Source organism: Protopterus annectens, chromosome 12.part0 (assembly GCF_019279795.1).
Source record: "Protopterus annectens isolate FY-2018-M chromosome 12.part0, PAN1.0, whole genome shotgun sequence".
Classification (NCBI taxonomy): Eukaryota; Metazoa; Chordata; order Ceratodontiformes; family Protopteridae; genus Protopterus; species Protopterus annectens.
The window spans coordinates 1,365,582,525-1,365,603,401 of NC_056746.1; the positions used below are offsets into that span (position 1 = coordinate 1,365,582,525).

Sequence of the window (20,877 nt, forward strand, 5' to 3'; positions counted from 1 at the left end):
TGGCTTGGCTTGTATAGGCCCTAGGGCCGATAGCCTAGTACCAACCTATGAACCAATGAACCTATGTAGAGTTAAAGTGACTTACTGAAGAAAGTATGGCCCTAATTATTATTCTAATTTATAAAAATTAATTGGAGGCACAACACCACTTCATAAAGATGTGCAATCAATATCCAAGCAAAGACAATTTTTGAGCAAAACAAGGAAAAGTGGATTTCTGGTTTAAATTTCAAATACATGTATCTCAACTCAATTTTCTGTTACCACTCGAAACCACTTACTATTAGTTTACATAAATTCCTTTCCCAAACAAAAAGCAGGTGTAATTGTTTACATAAATTATATTACTCTTTTTTTCACACAGTAGAGGAAGGACTAACAGCAAACAGTTTTGCAGAAATTTGTATACAAATGACTGCTTTGTCAGTTATAAACAACTGTCTCTCTGAAATACATTTTACTTGCTTTTATGACCCTTTTTCCTCCTGAATATAAACCCTTTTGTGACTTTGTTGCAAACAGGTAGGTAATTCCTGACATAGGAAAAGCAAAAAGTTAAGATTTTAAAATTCAGTTACAAGTTTCATGCATTTATATTCCTTTCATCTCCTTTATCCAGAGAAAATGTCATACATTTTTAGGATACAGGAAGCAGATATATTGCATATTAAACAGAGCTAAGACACTGCTGTACAACTGGGCCAGTATTCTGACATAAGAAAGAAAGAAGAAATTCATCACATTTTAAAATAATTTTTTCTGTACTAGTATCTCAATACTCAACATCTGATAGGTAACATAAATTCATTACTCCATGAGAAAGAGTTTTACTTTTCAGCATGACTTCTTGTTTTTTCTCAAAATACTCTAACTGAGGTATATTTCATATTATACAATGACTGGCTATTACATTCACACATGAGCATATACCAATGGAAAAAGAAGTCTGGTTGTCTGGACTTTCTTCCATTACTATATGCTATAACTTTTTAAGTTTTTTTCAACATTAAAAAAAAAAAAAAAAAACATAATAATAACATTAGAAACCTGGACAGTCTGCAGGTACGAGAGTGACAGCATAGACAAAATAGTGGGACAATCAAGTGCATTATTCAAAACTAAAGAAACACACCTGATTTTCCTTGTGTTTTTTCCATCGTGTCTCTTCTACCTCTAAACTGTTAGAATTTTAGCCTTTATTTAGAAAAAAAAAGGAGCAACGGAGATCTTTAGATTGCTACCTTTCCAAAGCACTGATGTACTATGTAAGCTTGGGAATGAAAGTCCCACATGATGTACTGTGTAACATGGGAATGAAAGTCCCACATGATGTACTGTGTACGCATGGGAATGAAAGTCCCACATGATGTACTGTGTAACATGGGAATGAAAGTCCCACATGATGTACTGTGTACGCATGGGAATGAAAGTCCCATGTGATGTACTGTGTACACATGGGAATGAAAGTCCCACATGATGTACTGTGTAACATGGGAATGAAAGTCCCACATGATGTACTGTGTACGCATGGGAATGAAAGTCCCACATGATGTACTGTGTATGCATGGGAATGAAAGTCCCACATGATGTACTGTGTAACATGGGAATGAAAGTCCCACATGATGTACTGTGTACGCATGGGAATGAAAGTCCCATGTGATGTACTGTGTACGCATGGGAATGAAAGTCCCACATGATGTACTGTGTAACATGGGAATGAAAGTCCCACATGATGTACTGTGTACGCATGGGAATGAAAGTCCCACATGATGTACTGTGTACGCATGGGAATGAAAGCCCCATGTGATGTACTGCGTATGCATGAGAATGAAAGTCCCACATGATGTACTGTGTACGCATGGGAATGAAAGCCCCATGTGATGTACTGTGTATGCATGAGAATGAAAGTCCCACATGATGTACTGTGTACGCATGGGAATGAAAGTCCCACATGAAGTACTGTGTATGCATGGGAATGAAAGTCCCACATGATGTACTGTGTACGCATTGGAATGAAAGTCCCTCATGAAGTACTGTGTATGCATGGGAATGAAAGTCCCATGTGATGTACTGTGCACACATGGGAATGAAAGTCCCACATGATGTACTGTGTACGCATGGGAATGAAAGTCCCACATGATGTACTGTGTACGCATGGGAATGAAAGCCCCATGTGATGTACTGTGTATGCATGAGAATGAAAGTCCCACATGATGTACTGTGTACGCATGGGAATGAAAGCCCCATGTGATGTACTGTGTATGCATGAGAATGAAAGTCCCACATGATGTACTGTGTACGCATGGGAATGAAAGTCCCACATGAAGTACTGTGTATGCATGGGAATGAAAGTCCCACGTGATGTACTGTGTACGCATGGGAATGAAAGTTCCACATGATGTACTGTGTAACATGGGAATGAAAGTCCCACAGGATGTACTGTGTACGCATGGGAATGAAAGTCCCACGTGATGTACTGTGTACGCATGGGAATGACAGTCCCACGTGATGTACTGTGTACACATGAGAATGAAAGTCCCACATAATGTACTGTGTAACATGGGAATGAAAGTCTCACATGATGTACTGTGTACGCATGGGAATGAAAGTCCCATGTGATGTACTGTGTATGCATGGGAATGAAAGTCCCACATGATGTATTGTGTAACATGGGAATGAAAGTCCCACATGATGTACTGTGTACGCATGGGAATGAAAGTCCCATGTGATGTACTGTGTACGCATGAGAATGAAAGTCCCATATGATGTACTGTGTACACATGGGAATGAAAGTCCCACATGATGTACTGTGTAAGCATGGGAATGAAAGTCCCATATGATGTACTGTGTATGCATGGGAATGAAAGCCCCACATGATGTACTGTGTACACATGGGAATGAAAGTCCCACATGATGTACTGTGTACGCATGGGAATGAAAGTCCCACATGATGTACTGTGTGACATGGGAATGAAAGTCCCACATGATGTACTGTGAACGCATGGGAATGAAAGTCCCATATGATGTGCTGTGTACACATGGGAATGAAAGTCCCACATGATGTACTGTGTACACATGGGAATGAAAGTCCCACATGATGTACTGTGTACACATGGGAATGGAAGTCCCACATGATGTACTGTGTACACATGGGAATGAAAGTCCCACGTGATGTACTGTGTACGCATAGGAATGAAAGTCCCACATGATGTACTGTGTACGCACGGGAATGAAAGTCCCACTTGATGTACTGTGTACGCATGGGAATGAAAGTCCCACATGATGTACTGTGTAAGCATGGGGATGAAAGTCCCACATGATGTACTGTGTACACATGGGAATGAAAGTCCTACATGATGTACTGTGTACGCATGGGAATGAAAGTCCCACATGATGTACTGTGTACGCATGGGAATGAAAGTCCCACATGATGTACTGTGTATGCATAGGAATGAAAGTCCCATATGCATGTGCAGTACATCAAGAAATCCCTCGGATATATAAATAAAGTGTTAGGACACCATGCTACCATTATACAAAGACATTATTTAAGAAAATTAAGTCATTTTCTTTTCTTAAATAATGTCATTGTATAATAGCAATAACGCACAGCTGTGTGTGGGTAATGCTGATTTACCCACAGTTTGTTTTGTTTGGCCATGAGGACTTTTCCCTCGTGACCAAACCACACCAACCATGGGTAAATCTAGCATTACCCACACCCAGCTGTGGGTTATTGCTATAGTAAAAAACTTTTCTTTTTAATGTATCAGTTGGCTGGAGATGTCACGGTGGTGGTGCTGCGGTAGTATTGTCACCTCACAGTAAGAAGTTGTCCTGTTCGATTCTCAGCTAGAACATCTTCTGTGTGGAGACATGCATGAATGGGCGTACCTTTGTTGAAGGTTGTGAGTCAGGGCCGGCAACTCGGCATGTAAAAATCTACTGCCAATCATTAGTGGACTGGAGTTCTGCTGTGGTGACCCCTAACCGGGAAAAGCCAAAAGACACAACAACAACAAGTTGGCTGGAGATGTCATTGTCATTGAAACTTTATAATAGTATCTCCTATTATTGCACAAGCTGAAATTAAAGAAAAAGGCAAGTTTCTTTTTTTAAAAGAGGTTTTCTCATTTTACCCTGCCCTGGACCAGCTCATTCTTACCCCCACTAGAGGTAGCAACATCCTTGACCTGGTCATTACTAACATGGGCGACTGTTGCTCTACACCATTAGTCAATTCCTCCCTGGTTAGATCTGACCGAAAACTAATCACCTTGGAAATCCACATTCCTCCCACCCACCCAGCAAAGGTAACCACCATGAAAAACTTCTCCAAAGCTAACTTTGGGTTCCTAAAAACAGAGGTGGCTAACTTCACGGCACTCATGCAAATGGAGAATAGTTGCATGACCACCGAATCATACACCAATGCACTTTACAAACATGTACACAAATGCATGGATCTCACCATATCCAATAGAACCAAGATGCTCTCCTCCATAAAAAGGAAGCCAATCTGGTGGTCCCCTGCTATAAACAAACTCTACAACAGAAGGGGGAAACTTATGAAGAATAAGGTGAAGTCCCAAGATGGGAAAGATTCCCTCTCATCCTCAACAAAAAGTTGAGATCCCTCATCAAATTCTTTAAAGCTAGCTATGAAAACAGAATTGCAGCAGATAGTAAAGACAACCACAAGGCCTTCTATAGTTATGTAAAGAATCTCCATGGCAATACCCAGATTTTCTCTGAACTACTGCACAATGGTACCTCCAATATACTGTCTGACAAATTCAGCGCCAACTTTACCCCTCTCTCCCCCAGCAAAGGACCAATCACAATACCAGTAGATTGCCAGGCACCCATTATTACTGCTGCACAGGTTAAAACAGCACTTCCCAAGGCCAAGAATACAGCTTCTATGGGACCTGACAATATCTCTGGCTGTGTTCTACATAAACTACAGAGTGAACTGGCAATGCACCTGTGTGCCCTGTTCAATCACAGCCTCACCTCAGGCTTTGTCCCTACCAAATGGCAGACTACTACAGTCATCCCTCTCCTTAAAGGAGGTGTGACTACAGACCCTGGGAACTATCGCTCCATTAGCCTGATGAGTCTGATATGCAAAGCTATGGAACGCATCATCATGGACCTAATAAACAAGGGTATAGGGAATCTCAAAACTCTGGATCCCACACAGTTTGGTTTTGTGAAGAGTAGATCATGCCTGCTCAACCTGGTTGATTTCTTTGAGTCAGTCACTAGAACTGTGGATGAAGGCAAGGTGGTTCATATAGCCTACCTTGATCTGGCCAAAGCCTTTGAAACCATTCCCCACTCAGGAATCATAGAAAAACTCACTAAGCTAGGCATCAATCCCTATATCACTACATGGGTTGCAAACTGGTTCACAGATAGAACCCACAGTGTGAAAGAAGCTGACTCTTAAGTCAGACTGCCAACCAGTCTCGAGTGGAGTCCCACAGGGTTCGGCCCTAGGTCCTGTCCTGTTTGGTATCTACTTCTCTGAAGTCCAGGCCGACACAAAGGGACTCTGGCTGACAACGTTTGCAGACGATTGCAAACTTTGTCAGCTATAGACCCTTTGTGTTGGCAAAGGTTGCAGACGATTGCAAGTTGGGAACTATTATTAACTTCCCAAGTGATGTTGATATCCTACAGAAAGGCCTCACTGAGACCAACAACTGGTGTCAGATCCATAGCCTTAAGCTCAATTCCAAAAAATGTGTTGGCATCCCTTTGGGAAAAACCCCGTTCCCATGAATTACCACATCGATGGTAGTCCACTGAACATAGAAAGCGTTATAAGAAATCTGGGAACATAGGTTGACAGGTACCTCTCTTTTGACCACCACATTGCCACTGTGGTGAGAAAGTCCTTCTATGTGGCACATCTCATTACTAAGGGTTTTGCATCCAGGAAGAAAGAGGTCATTGTCTCTCTCTACTCTTCCCTCATTAGGCCAATAATCGAGCACAATGCTACATTTGGCATGTACCTCACTAGACACCTGCAACAACTAGACAGGCAGAAAAAGTACCTCACACAAGGGATCCTAGGCCTTTAACACTTGTCCTATATGGACAGACTCAAAAAACTCCAACTATTCTCTCTCATATCACCTACTTAGATGTGATCTCTGCTTGACTTACAAAGCCATGTCTAACCCAGCTTTGTTAGAAATGCTACATCTAAAGAAATCCCAATCCCTCCACACCACATGCTCCAGAGACCTCAACCTCATTACCACAATCAACAGAACAAGCTGGAGGGACAGGTTCATAACCCAGAGACTGCCCATGCTATGGAAAAGATTTCCCATACATGTCAAACAGAGCACCTGACTGATCCTCTTCAAGAGAAATCTTGATGAGTGGATGGGAAACAGAAAATTCACCCCGGGGATCACTCCAGTAGCTCTACTCGACAGAGGCACTGGGAACTAAGGTCAGGTGGCATGATGCCAGGGTAATCCTATGGGCTAGGCTTGTAAAGGCTCCAGGGCCATTAGCCTAGTACACACCTATGAACCTATGAACCTATGAACCAAGGTTGTGCAACCTTAGATATAGTATATATAGAAATCAGTGATGTGCGGTTCCAGGTACAGGGTCACTGTAATGATTTTGTTTTTTAACATTACTGTGAGCTTTAATAATATAGGTTGATATTTTTGCAGTATTTAGCTATTTTGGTTATATTTTGTGTATCAGCAATGTAGTATACCATGTATTATGACATATATGCTACAGCTGTGACATGTGTTGTTAAAAATGTCAGATAGTATACAAACTGACTACTCCCATCTCAAAAAAATATATATATATTTTCTTCTTACATAACTAAAAAGCCCTCAAAGCTTATGATCACATGTTCTTGGGCCATCATCATTAATCAGTTAACTTAGACACAGATCTACATGAAAATATTTTTTACAGCCTCTAATTACTTAGCCCTTTTCCAGGTCTTCCTATATTTACTAAAATATTTTGATATGTAAGGTTTAATTTAGCTGCCATGTAATTATGTTTGGAAAATGCATTGTATCTGTGAGTCAGAGATTGCTTCATTAACATATTAATGTGCATCACCCTAATGTTATGATTAATTTTATCTTCATATAAAAACATAAAGATTTTCTTTATTGTTACTTTTTGTTTTTCTGATTGTTAATTTTACTTCTGCTTTTGTTACATTGTTACACTGCTCTGTGCATTTAACTGCTCATGCTGTCTAACTCTCTAATCAGTGTGCTATTTCAGCACTAGCCCATGACTGGGTGTGGGTTTATTACGATTACCCACTGTTGGTGTGGTTTGATCTCCATATAACATAGCTGTAGTGTTCCTCCACATTCTTCCTTGCTTGTTGAAGTACTGTACATGCATATGGGTCTTGTGTTCCTACACAGTGCAGTGCAGGAGAAACAACAGACAAAAGAGAATCTCCAATGCTGTGTTTTTTTGGGGGGAGGGGGCAGTGCCTATAGAAGGAAAATCAGGAATATGTCTGATATTTAGTTTTGCAGAATGTACCTAATTTTTCTCATATTTTACCATGCTGTAAGCATGTGCGAATAGAAAAGTCCAGCTGATCAATTGTACTTCATGGCCAGACCTTTTTCTATTGGTATATGAACAATTTACAATGGGCACACTGGTTGGGATGTCCAATCAGCATGCTCGTTTTTTTAAACACAGTGATTCGATATTGTATAATTAATGTAGCAACTGAACAATTGAATGTTATACTGTTTCTTATTCTTTTCAAAGACTGTTATACTTTAGATTAACTAAAAAAAGATACAAATATAATCATGCGTAAATGCTTTTGGTATTTGTCAGGACTTCAAGGTCTGTGTCTTTAAACACAATATTGTAGTTTTGTACATATTTGGTCCAAATTTCTGAACATTTCTGATTTCTTTCATACTTTTGAGGTAGTCATTACAAAGTTATTCATTAAAAAAAGGACTTCAGAGCTGTAGCAAACTTCTACTGACAGTGATAACCCCTTTATTTCATGATTACTAGGCTAATGGCACAAGAGTCTTTACAAGCCTAGCCAATAATAGCCAGGATATGACAATATTATATCTTAATTCGCCAGACATGAGATGTGCTATTATCAGGGTAGTGGGTCTTTGGGTTTTGGAGCCCTGAGTCATTTTACAGACTGCCTCTGTACATAAGGGACATCTGTAGTACCCCAGGAGTGAATTTACAATTGTCCATCCATTGACCCAAATTTTTCTTTGAAGAGAGTGAGTGAGTTTTCCAAAGATGAGGTTTATTCCATAGATGAGGTAGCCTTTGGGAATCTGCCTGTCCGACATGTTCTCTTAGAGTAACAAATAAGGTTCAGGTCCATGGAATGCATTATTCATATGCATTAATATGCATTATTGAATATGTAATTTTTCTTGTGAATATGGAACTTTTTTATCAGGGCTAGATCAGAGAATGTCTTGTAGATCAGGCATAAGTCTCCTTTCAATAAACGATATAAGATGGAGTAGAGGGACAGGACCTTTAGCCAGTCTGCATAAGACATGTGTCTTATGCTTTGTGGTTTTTGTTTTTCTTTTTTTTTTTTTTGTAGTGAGGAAACCTTTCGGCCTCACAGCAATAGGTTATCTGGTTCGATTCTTGGCTGGGGTGCCTTCTGTGAGGAGTCTGCATGTCCTCCCTGTGGCCGCGTGGGTTTCCTCCGGGTGCTCCGGTTTCCTCCCACATCCCAGAGACATGCAGTAGGTGGATTGGACACACTAAATTGGCCCTAGGTGTGAGTGTGTGCATGTGTGTGCCTTCTGTGGAAGGTTGGGCACCGGGCTGGCAACTCGACACCGTAAAACTCCACTGCCAATCATGCGCAGACAGATGATCCTCTGTGGTGACCCCTAACCGGGAAAAGCTGGAAGAAGAAGAAGAAGAAGTGAGGAAACCTTTGGGGGTCACTCTGGTTGGTGTAAATGCCTGGTTCGGTACATGCAGAAGGCAGCCTTGTACTTGATTACTGGCATGATGAGGGATGGATACTGTGGCATTATGACTTCCTTTGATCTTGATGCCATGCCTTTAGTTATAAGTTGAACCACACAAAAGGGTTTCCTCACTACTGCAGCTACCTGGTAGTCAAAGTTTAGGTTACTATCTGTCTGTGTTCCTATGGCCCTCACCACTGGGATTACTTTTAGGAGTGTTCTATCAATATTATAATTTGCAGGGGTATCTGATTTAAAAAGGTGAACCAGAGATCCCCAAAGAGTGGCGTTCACTTCAGAGAAGTATATACCAAACAAGAGGGGTCCCAGCACTGAGCCCTGTGGGATACTGCTAGTAACTGGTTTCTTATCAGAAATGGATTTACCTATCCAGATTCTGGAGGACATGTGTCCTATCGGTGAGTCACTTGGGTATCCATCTGATGATGTAGGAGTTTATGTCTTACTCAGTAAGTTTATCTATGATCCCCAAGTGGGGGACTGTGTTGAAATCTTTATCCAGGTCAACATAAGTGGTATGTACCATTTCACTCTCATCTATGCCTCTGGTGCTGGTGCCTTTCTCAAAGAAGTCTACCAGACTGAGCAGGCAAGGCCTCCCTTGGACAAAACCAAACTGGGTCTGGTCTAGTTTTTGAACATTTCCTATGTTGTTATTGATCAGGTACATGATAATTCTCTTATGGCCTTGCAGATAAGACTAGTCAAGCTTATTAGTCTGCAGTTTCTGGGCCACTTGATGGGTTCTACTTGTACAGAGGGGAGAGTTGTGCAGTCCTCCAATTCCTAGTACAAAGACCATCTGGAGGCTGTGGTTAAAGAGGGTTTCTAGTGGCCCTGATATATTCTGTTTTAAGCTATTTAAGAAGCACCCTGGAAAGTTGTCAGGCCCCACAGAGGCTGTGTTTTTGGCTTTATTATGCACTGTAAGGGCTTGTTCCCTCATAATGTCCAGTAGGGGGATGACTGCAGGTATTTCTTTGAGTGTGGTAGGAGGTGATGGGGGGAGAAGTTTAAACTGAACTTGATGGCTAATAGGTTTGCTATACTTTTAGGCTGGGTGTAAGTGCTAGCATTCACAATTAACTCGGCACTGTGCTGAGTGTTTCCCCTTAGGTTATGAACATAATTGAAAAAAGCCTTACGGTTATCTTTTACCTCAGAGGCTATCTTTGCCTCACAATTTGCTTTGGCAGATTTGTTTATTTAGATTGGTGAGTGTCTTTCTGCACTGATTTGTCTCTTCCTTCTTGGCTTTAGAGAGGATTTTTTGTTTCTTGTTGAATAGTCTATTTATGCTAGGGGGTCCAGCACGGCAGTTTATTTTTGTCAGTAAGTATAGATTTGACTTAGATAGGTACTTCCTGCTCTATGCAGCTATAAATGTGGTTGCACCATGCTTTGTGTGCAGCTCAAAGTAGTCATATCCAGAGGGGCTTGGAAGTTTAATAAACTGTCACTTAGTTTGAGGTAATTGGCCTTAGCAAAGTTCCTAACAGGTTTGGAGTTTGATGGGGGTTCTAGGTTAGTTTCAATATTAATAGAGATCATTTTGTGGTCAGATCTTACAAGGGAGGAGTTAATGCACAGGAGGCAGCAGCATTTTCCCATGTTTATGAGTGCAGTTCTCATTGGGGAGCTAGCTACCTGCTCCAGGGTGTTTGTATTGATGAAGTCCAAAAACCACTGAGCAAGTGAATTATGGGTCAAATAAGTCTCCCAGTTTATGGAGGGATAGTTGGAAATACCCATATGTATGGTGTTAGGCTGAATGTTAAGAGATTCAAATAGGTTTAGGTAGGAAGTGTGGTTTTCCAGACTCATGTTAGGGGATCTGTAGCTAGCAGGGATATGACAGGGGTTTGCACCTATGGTTACTTGTCCATGGAGCAGCTCAAGCGAGTCATGTTGTTGGACCAGTCTAGAGATGTACTTGTCCTTTATGAACACTGAGACACCCCCTCCATTGTTTTATCCTGAGCTAAGGGGTATCGAAATGTATAAAAAGCACTGTAACCTTTGACAGCCAGGGTGCTTTCTATGGTTCTGAACCACGTTTCAGTGACTGCACATATGTCTGCATTCTCCAGAGTGAAGACTGCTTCCAGGAAGTGCAGTTTTTTATCTAAACTCCTAGCATTGAGCAGCAGTACCTTTAGGTACTTGTGAGTGATTTCTGTTATTTTGGAGGGTTTAACAACTTGGGACAGCCTAAAAAAGGTACTATGAGGATAGCTAAAGTTTTTGCCAGTATCCAGAACCTGAGTGGTGACCAGTGTAAACCACCTCTGGCAAAACATCCTGGTTTGTCGATCATGTCTCACCAGGCTGACAGATATTGGATCTCCTTGTTGTGACACCAGAAACTAAGCCAATTGTTGAAATCAGTAGTGTTTTTCTGGTACTGCAGCATCATCATTAGTGAAGGTAAGATGCTACTCAAAGCAAGAGTCATTCCCGCCTGGGACACATATTCAGAGAGCTCCATTATGTCCCTCTTTATGTAGTCCAGTGAAGTATGTCTTAGGTCATTTATACATGGACTATGACTGTGTCATACTGGTACTTGTGGTTTAAAGACCTAAGTGCATGTGTGATCTGGTGGATCCTGGCTCCAGACAGACAGATCACTGTGATCCTCTCCTTGTTTAGCCTGTTATGGGTAGCCATCAGTATGTCTTACAATCTGAATACCCAATAACTAGAATATTCCACATGGTTACCTCAGATTAACTATATGGGGTCTAGAACTAGTGCTTTAATCACTCTAATCCCTTCTCATGATTTGTTAAATAGGCTAGTTATTGCTACGACTAGTTTTCTACCAGTACCTAACCAGCCACCACTGCAGGTGTAGACATTTCATCATTTTCTCCTATTTCCATGTTGGACTGCAATAACAAACTCTGATCTCTCCTCACATCTCCTTCTTAACCACTGCATGTACCCCTGTACAACTTTTGCATTCAGAACAACATTTCTTATACATTATAGACTTCTAGACCATTTCCCTTCCAAACCTTAACTATCCTCTATCTCCCTTTCTCAGCAAGAAATTGGATTTTTAGTCTTTCATGTTAGGCCCAATTCATATTGGTCTAGTTTCTTCTTCCCCAGTAAGGAGCTTACATTTTCTACTGTGCACAATTACATAGAAGATTAAAGCTATATACTGTTAATGATCTTTATCTTGTAATTCAGGCTAGGATTCTCTCAGCCTCCATTTGCCTGCCTTGTGACTTTGAACAGGTCACTTAACCAGACAATGCTTCCATGCAGAGTCTAAAAGGTTATCAGATATAATTATGCCTGGACCCTTTTGTAATTTGCTGCTGCAAACACTCTCTAATTATTCACTCATTTTCTGGGGATTCTTAAATGCACTATTTTGCACAATTTTTAAGATGCTATATTACAAAGGTATTCACAATCTCAGTAAGCATCTTCACAACTTTCACCAAGCCTCCTTGTCACCGTAGTTTAATCTGAGTGGCTTGCATTTACTATGGTTAGAATCAGAAAGGATTACCATGAGTAGTAAGCCTTACCACCTACAGTGACCCTCACTGTAAGCTTTTCTAACTCACATAGACTTTCCGCTACCATGAGCATCAGAGCAAAGGGGTGCCCTACTGACCATGCTAGATGTTGATGAGGCAGTCCAGGAGAGCAGCTAATTAAAGATGTGCCACCCCCCAGAAATTACTGTAGCTATGAGTTTATACTGCTGAGTAACATTTTGCTTGGCTTATACATTACCAGACTTGCTGTAAGTCTTTAACACCAACAAAAGGCAATGGTTACCCACCGACTTCAAAGAAAGAAGTCACTGTGCAGTTAAATTCAGCAAAGTTCTGCAGAGACATGTGGGTATCAGTGCGGATATGTTTGTGTGTGTGTGTGTGTGTGTGTGTGTGTGTGTGTGTGTGTGTGTGTGTGTGTGTGTATGGGTGTATGTGTGTGTGAATGTTGTGAGTGTGCATGAAAATCTGAATATGTGTCTCTGTGTAAGTTTAGGTGGGAGTTGCATGTGTTAATATAATATTTTGTCTACCAATATAAACACAACTGCTGTCACAAGTGTGACAATGCTACTGTCAAAAAAGTGCATGCAGATGAGCTGAAAATAAGATATTCCTTGTTAGAGATAAACCTACTTCTAAATCCCATTTTCTGCAGATTGTGTAAATTGACTTACCTGTGGTAGGCAATTTATGCAAGTGTTAGGGATTTCCTTGAAGTTCATGGTATGTCTCCCTATGTCCTATGTACAACCTATGCTTTACCCATACTGTCAGCCAAAAACCCACTCCATATCTCCTCTCCTCTTTTTATTTAGGAATCTGTTGTATAGTTCCATGTGAAATACCTTGTAAATGTCTAAGCAGATTACACCAGCTGCATTTTCTTGTTTAATACATTTTGGTTACAAAAATGAAGAGTTGTAATGCATTCATTTGATACAACCTATTGTAAATTCATGTTGTCTAAAGGTCTTTTTTCTCAACATTTCTAGGTATTGTAAAATGCAGCAATGGTTAGTTTCAAGAGCAATTCTCAACCTAGTTCCTTTTTCCCCTTTTGTGAATAGAATATCACATCTGCTTTCTTCTTTGGGTTTGGTATAATGATTAAGGTGTTTAAACTCATAGTCACAAAGTGGAAGTTTTAATCCCTGCTATTGGGAGTTGGTTAATGGGAAGGTGTTTATCTTAATAACATAAAGTGCAGAGTTTGATTCTCAGTTTTGCAGAAGAGGGGTTAAGTGTAAAATGGACCAGAACGGTGGTTGGCCTAGTATGAGTGTAGTGGCCTTATAGCGCAGGAGTGTAGAGCACTGGTCCTGTAAACCAGGACTCATGAGTTCAAATCTCTGTTTATGCTTTAATCCCTTCTCTTGATTTGTTAAATGGACTGGATAATGCTGTGACTAGTTTACTAACAACTCTACAAAAATTCTAAAGTGAATACAGGCAGGTTCTTTTTGTATTGTACATATTGTATTTTTAGTGTTCTTTCACGATTGTTCCTGTGAGTTTGAAGAGGAGGGAGGGATCAGATCCTTTGTCCATTTTTGTTATTACTACACTTATTCTAGCTGGGTTTGGTATATCTCTTAGTTCCTTTCATGAATGTTGACCACGTTTTTTTTTCTATTTCTGCTGTGCTGTCTCATAATGTTTTTGGTATGGTTCGCTATCCATTCCTTTGGATTTCTTATTCCCTTTTCTATAAAATGTTTTATTCCTTTCTTGTGTAAACTGTCATCCTTTTTTCAGTTTGTGTCTTTACATTTCTGACTGCCTTTCCTTCTCCTATCTTCTGCTTTAATTGATGTTGTAAGTATGTATGTATGCATGTATGTATTTAAATACCTATATGTCTATCTAGCTATCAGCTTACTTACTTTGTCACTTATTTATAAATATCTCAGTATATTAACCAGAACAGTGTGAGCTGTAATGACCTATTTTCAGCAGAGACATTGAGAAGCAAAAGATCCATTGTTACTCACTGTCATAGTCACTAGAATAAAATAAAACACACACATGCACACACACACACACACACACACACACACACACACACACACACACACACACACACACACACACACACACACACACACACACACACACACACACACACACACACACAAGCTTTGCTACAAGGACATAAGGCGAGACACTAACCCTATGTAATGTTGGGCTAGCATCTGGTTCTAGACACAGGGATAGAGTTGTAGAGGTCTAGATCAGAGAAAGTAATGTATCTACTTATTTAAAATGTGTTTATGAGGTGGTGCATTGATCACAGTGACAAAGTGACCAATTCAAGTCCCCAGCCTGGGAATGAAAACAAAGTCAGAATTACAGTTAGTGAGAGACGGCAAGAGAATAATGAAAACACAGACCCCCAAAGTCTCACTGTCGAGGCTCCATATCGAAACATTGGCACTTGTAATGGCGAATGCCAACACACCATATAAACGGTCTCAAAAGAAGAGCGACTCTCGAAGATCTGTCCTCTCCTCTAACTCCTTTATTTGCAGGGGACAAGCCCCCTGAATCCCCAATGTGGGAGACAAGACCCCCCACACTACCCAAACTTATATATAGCAACTCAGAGACTGTACCTCTGTGAAATGGACATTTTCAGAGAAACAGCCATATTGGGCTTGGTATATGTAAGTCCATTTTTTCATACCTTCAGTTACTGTGTTTTAGGACTAATCTAGTGGGTCCCGACATTAAAAATGGTGTCCATATTAGCTAATAAAAATATAAAGAGTATGTAGAAGTGTAATATAAATTATTTGCAATAAATCAAGATGTGTCATTTATAAAGTGAGCCGTCTGTGTAACAATTATCACTGTGTGTTATGTGAGTGGGAATTGTGACAGTGAGAGGATTAACAGTACAGGTTTATAATAACCTTTTGTAATAACTTCATCCTATAGTCCAGAGTTCAAGTCCCTCAGGCTAAATTACATACTGTATGGCTCTGAGCAAGTCATTTAATCAGACAGTTCTCTCTGGTTGCTACCTGAAAAGAGACATAGGCTTTTGTGTTTACTTGGTTAACAAGTGAATCAAATAAAAATACATTTAATACATAAAAGTATTATAAACAATCCTCAGTAGCAAGCAAATTAGAAGAGCATTAGAAAAGCATTACCCATGTAAAATGCTCAGAACAGCAAACTTCACTTTGCAGAAGTGACTGAAACACATCGTTAAAATGTATGCCAACAGCTGACAGTTAATAAAAGACTAAAATAATGACCACAAGTAATAGAGAACCAAAGCAGACATGACACCATTAGGATGTGTTACATAAACAGGCAGATAGGTATGTTACCATGTATATGTAAAGTAACAAGTAATAGAAACTTGAAGCTCATTTCAACAGCTGATGTCTGCAACATAGACCATATTGTTACTCAAATCTGTGGCACCCCAGAACTCACTCTGCCAGTCACAAAGAAGATACACAGGGCCCTGGGCAAAGATGAGAATAATTCAGCAGGTTATGATAGCCTCCAGGTAAATAGGTATACAAAGGCACTGCCCAGTTTGAAACCAAATCAAAACTCACTGAACCTGACCTTTAGGAAATTAGGTGAAACACATAGAAAAATGAGGTACAGCTAATGTAGTCCAGGACAGGGCCAATAATATGTTTCTGCTTTTCCTAGTTTTAGACATGTTTGTTTTTTTATTCTAGAGAGTTAGTCTGGGTATGTTACTGTGTTTATGTAGAAAGTGAAACAGCAAAATTGGAAAGAAAGTAAAGGCTTTACTCTGGGGAAGGAATGTTAGGAGACAGGTGGTCATTCCCAGGTTGGCAGGTAGGTGGGCCCTGAGGTTGTTAAGTTCAGTAAGTTTCCCATCCATGGGACAGAACCAGAAACAGTGTGAGTAATCTATTGGTGGTCACCCCATTTACACTTTCTTATGACATGCTGGCCATGGTAGATGGTACATTAATCCTGATTATGCAACATGGAGCCAGACATCAGTGTTGGTTCCTTCCAAACATGTCTCTTTATGCAAATCAAGGCATGCATATTTATTAGTGAAACAAACATCTGAATCTGGTTGTTATTTATCTGACAGAATAAATGCTTTGTTGTTATCATTTCTTACAAGTATGTGTGTGATAATGTATTGTTTGTTTGTTTGCTTGTTTGTCAACCAGGGTAATGGAGTGATCCAAAAGTAAATATTTCCATCACTGCCAGGACCCAAAGAGCCCAAGGAATAGAAAGGGACCCAAAGAGCCCAAGGAGCAGAAAGGGACCCAAAGAGCCCAAGAAGTAGAAAGGGACCCAAAGAGCCCGAAGAGTAGAAAGGTTGCAAACGGTAAGTAGTAGTTACCACATGACCTTTTATTTCACATGGCCTTTAATTTTAGTATATTTTGATGTCTCTTGGGCATGTCTCTGTCTGTGCCTGAATGGATCCTGTAATGGATTTCACATTAGTAAACTTCTGTTTAAAAAAATAATTGCTAGTGAAACTACTTTGAGTTCTTGTGATTTGTACTGCTTTTCTTGTTGGTATTCAAGTGCACAATGATGAATTGTTGCTTTGCATTGCCTCACTGTGCTTCTCTCCTTCTTACCGGACAGAATATATTTGAAATTATACACCTTAATCTTGGAGGTTTTAAATCTATTCCTCCTTACCAACAGAGAGATCATAATAATTCTGAATTGTCCCTATTGTATTGTATAGAGCACCTCTCAGTGCCGCTGTTATACTCTATACTTGCCCAAACAATTGCCTACCTTTATTTTAGCTGTATAGCTTCATTAGGAAATCAGACCTTCAGTGCCAGCGATTACACTGGGAGAAGGCTACATTCATCATGACGGAGCTGCGGGACAAAGAAGTTTTCTGCTGCCGTATCGAGAAAGGAAGGAGCAGGGATCTCTAAAATGCTGAGAAATTATGGAGGGGTTAATTACTGGGAAGAAAAGTGGCGAGTATATGGTTCTATGATGGGTAAAAAAAGTGGGGGTGATCAAAATATTAGACAGGTAATGAAGCTAATAGTTACGGTACAGAATTATGGATGTGGATAGTATAAAGAGTATATATGTTGGAAAAGATAATGGATGATATGAAGTGCATCAGTGGTACAGCAGGGATGTGGAAGGAAATTAAACAAATAGTGAATTCAGTAGGAGTGGTTTGTGACCAAGATATAATTCTGGGTGATTTCTAAGAAGAAATTTGGGTGCTGAGGAGACTAGAAGTTATTGACAGATTGAATGCATGGCTGGAGATAGCCAGGTTTAAATGTAGCGTAAGAAGGGGTGGGAAGGATTGGGTAAGGTAGGGGCATGAAGTGACATAGATTCTGGTCTGGATGTAGCAGCATAACAGCACTGTACTCTTCACAGATGACTTCATATCCAATATGGACAAAGGCAGCCTGACAGGAGTGGTCTTTACTGACCTCACAAAAGCATGTGATCTAATTGATCATAACTTAATATTTGACAAATTAATTAAAATAAGCATTAGAGATTATGCAAAATCTTGGTTTATAGACTTTCCTCACCAATAGATCATTCAAGTTGAAAACAGGCACCACCACCTCTGAAATAGTTTCTCTTAGCTCCTCTGATATTTTCCATATTTATCAACAAATCCCCATCTGATCAACTCAGATACCGCTAATTCTTTATGTAGATGACATGGTCATCTACAAGTCAATCCCATTGGGCAATGCAGTGGTGCAGTAGTTAGTGTTGTCACGTCACAGCAAGAGGTCCTCCAGTTTGATTCTTAGCTGGGGTGTCTTCTGTTCAGAGTCTGCATGTCCTCCCTAGATTCATGTGGGTTTCTTCTGGGTGCTCTGGTTTCCTCCCACATTCTAAAGATTTGCTTCTGGAGTGTTTCTCCATGGCTCTCTGCTGAAAATGGGCTCTGTCCCAGATGGCCTTTCCCATTAAACAAATTTTAAATAAATAAATTCTGTTATACAAACACAGTTCCAAGATGACCTCCAAACCCCTGGCCAATGAATACTAGGCCAGCATAATGTAATAAAATATATGAACTTGAACGCTGGATTATGTAATGTAAACCATGTGGACTATTAATAAATGAGACATGGCTAAAAATATCTGTACTTCAGCATTCTGTACAATAATTAACAACATTTACATAAATGGACAGCTAGTAACCATGTCAGGTGGAGAAAGTATACAAGTTATAAAAAGATCTCCAAAGTCTCATTTTTATTAATAATCCAAAATACTTCTGAGAACAATGACAACCCTAATGGGATCCCACCATTATAATGAACCACTTCAAAAGACAAAGCATAGCATGAAATTGTCTTTTGTCAAACAATAATATTTTCTGTGAAATGAAACACAGTTATGAGTTAGAGTGAAAGTGAAAGTGTTTTGAAAAACAAAACGTTTGTATAGATGATTCTTAAGAGAACAGTTTAGGTGTGATACAGTGATTGAGACTGAAGTATTTAAGCCGAGACAAGCTAGCTGAGGGGCAAAATGTAAGTAAGAAAGGTTAAAAGAAAAAAAAACAAATATGAATAATTAAGGGCAGAAGATGTTAAATTGAAGGTATGGCAGGCTTCCCAAAGAGGACAAAATTGTGCCCTTCCAGGGACAATCAGTTAAGAAAAAAATTAACCCAGGTATGTGCAACCAACTCAGGGTCTAGTCTTTCAGTATACAGAAGGCATGATTTAAAAAATTAATACAGGTGGGCCTGCTGCCAAGAGATTGAAATATTTTAAAATATTGTGTCACCTTTATATAACTAATGTTATACTGTAAGGTGGCATAAGATGATAAGTGGGATGTCTGTTCCAGCAGCATGCTTTGTAAGCTATAACTTTAAATTGACTTATGTTATGGGAGACAAGTGTAACAGTCCTCACTCTAAGCTGTTTAATTTGACATTATTGTGGTAACTGCTTCAGAAAAATGACATTTCTGTTCAGTGTTTTTGTATAATCATAGATGGCAACTGCAGTTGATTGTGGGAAGTATACTACGACTGAGGTAGAATCTTGGGAATTAGGTTTTGCAGCAGTACCACTGGAACAGAGAGACCCTTCTCCGAGGTGGATTTAGATTTGACTTAGTATCCTAAAATTTACCAGTCAGAATAAAATAATTAGAATGCTGAATTTTAAGAATGACATTTTTGGATCCAAAAGATCCATCCCACACATTGTTTAGCTCTTGTAACCATTCCAGTTAGACCCATCCACATAACTCACAATGCTCAATACTAGATCAATTCATAATGAATAGACCCCCTAAGATCAGGTCTAGTAATACCCTTGTCCCTGCTGACTTCTGTAAGTAAGCACTGATTTTAACTTCAAAGCACCTAAAACTCTGAAAGCCAGGTCTTTATTCTAAAATATACCAGAATATAAGGAGGGGGATGTCTTAAATGACCCATGCAAACTGACTAGTCAGCACTTTATCTCTCAAACAACTCACCTGAAGTAGTAGCTTTTATTTAGAAATATTTTGAAAGGTTATAAAAGGAATTGCCTATTTTGATAGCAATGGAAAGCACTGCCACATCACAAAAAGATAGATAATAATTCCAGAGCATGTTATAGTACTAATATGTAATCCTTCACAGTATCCTTATACAGATGCCCCCCTAAATTAGGTCAGATTTCACCATTCTGTTTCCAGCAGAGGCACACAGCCTCCTAATGTTACATATTCTCCATAACCAACTTCTTCAGTGAAATTACACCCAAGGAAGTTCAACAATCAATAGAAAACTTGAACAAAAAAAAAAAAATCCCCAACCTATACTACTCGATTGTTATGATTTAGTTATAATGCTTATGATTTTCACACCTCAGATTTAGCCATAATCTTCCAAGACTGTTCTGATTTTATTTACAATATTAAACTGCTTTAAGAAAACAAACATTCATAAATTATTGTACTGATCCTATTCAAATATTCCTACCATTAACAACAGTATATATAAAATCTAGTATATATCCTTGTATTTTGAAAAAGAATACAGATTTCTCTTTTTGATCTTATGTTATAATTTTTAAAGCTGTTTAATACTCAGAGGCTGTGAAGTATGCCCTAACCCATGAAGAATGCTCATAGCTTCCACAAAAATGGATGCATGTCCTCTCGTTAAATCTCTGACACATATATTCAACCTCCGTCTTACTTCTGCCTCAAGCACTAAATCATTTGAATGCTCTTTAACTACCCCACTTCCAAAAATGCCCTCTTTTTTGACCTTTCTTAATTTTGTGCCCATTTACAAAATTATTTGAAAACTAATCAAGGTTACAACTTCTACT

General features: G+C 39.5%; 1 protein-coding gene across 6 annotated transcripts in view; it reads left to right on the plus strand.

Annotated features, from left to right (window-relative positions):
* The window catches only part of SIRPB1 (signal regulatory protein beta 1), a 1,192,076-nt gene that overhangs the window by 357,897 nt on the left and 813,302 nt on the right, over positions 1-20,877 (plus strand). For all 6 annotated transcript variants that reach the window (XM_044090420.1, XM_044090421.1, XM_044090417.1 and 3 more), the window contains one exon: positions 16,735-16,898. The gene's annotated coding sequence lies outside the window, so the exon portion shown is untranslated. The remainder of the gene's footprint in view (positions 1-16,734; positions 16,899-20,877) is intronic.